Below are 1,222 nucleotides of genomic sequence, written 5' to 3'. Positions count from 1 at the left end.
AATATTAAATATTAAAAACAATTTCTTATATATACATACTCATAAACATATTTAAATTTTGTAAAATTTTGAATTTTTGATTTTTTTTTTAATTTGTTGATTCATGTATTTTTTTTCTGTATTTAATTTATTAATATATTTTCTCGTATGTAAAAGAATATAAAATTCAATTATTTGTGCCAATATTTTATCGCTATAATTTTTGCGCGAATTATAAGGAGTGTAAATATTCTTTATAACCATTTCATACGTCTGAGCGATGATAATATTTTGAAAATAATTTTCTAAGTATCTGATTAAATAATACATTTTTATATTAAAGTGTATTACGAGTTCTTTTCGACTGAGTCCTTCCGACTCTTTCAACTTTAAATTAGTCAATAAAGCTGCTGGAAAGAGACTATATTCATTGTTAGTACTGTTTATGAATGCTCTACATGTATCACATTTCACGGATTTAAAAATATGTTGAGATAAATATCCCGTTACATAATAAATAATTAACAATTAACAATTTCTGACTGATCATGATGCAACAAGCTCAACAGATTTGAATGTAATTCGTCTCCATTAGTGATATTATTTAACTTTTTTTTTCAACTTTGTTAAAGATGTTTGATTATAGCGAGAATTATTATATAATTCTTTTATATCCAAAAGAGTAATCATTAATTCTCATTATTCTTCAAAACCGTGCAATTCCCATAGTTGATTTAATCACACTAAAAATACTTAAAAGTACTTAAAATTTTGTAGAAAAATAGGCATTGTTGGATGATCCTGTTGCATGTCTTATCGTGCTAAAAAACTCTGATATACATATGTAAAAAGATAAAAAAGATTAAATTAGAAAAATGATTATTCGAATAATAATAACAGAAAATGTGTTAATTATTAGAATAAATATTACATAAAGTACTGCAAGAATCTGTAATAAATTTTAAATATTAAAATATATTATACAAATCTAAAATCCTAAATTATATACATAGATTTCATTACTTAAATTATTCTGTAAAAATAAAATAGATTCGAATTTTATGGAATTCATTATTAATGTATTAATATACAAATCTTATTAATTATTATTGCTAAATAAATCTAAATATATTGTTATTAAATTTATAATTATAATAAAAAGATATTATTCACACATTTTCTGTTATCAGTACAATTCAAGATAGATGAATATTATAATTGTATTTTTTATATCCCAGCAAAC

The sequence above is a fragment of the Atta colombica genome, unplaced genomic scaffold (assembly GCF_001594045.1).
Source record: "Atta colombica isolate Treedump-2 unplaced genomic scaffold, Acol1.0 scaffold234, whole genome shotgun sequence".
In the NCBI taxonomy this organism is placed as follows: Eukaryota; Metazoa; Arthropoda; class Insecta; order Hymenoptera; family Formicidae; genus Atta; species Atta colombica.
This window is presented reverse-complemented; position numbering follows the sequence as displayed.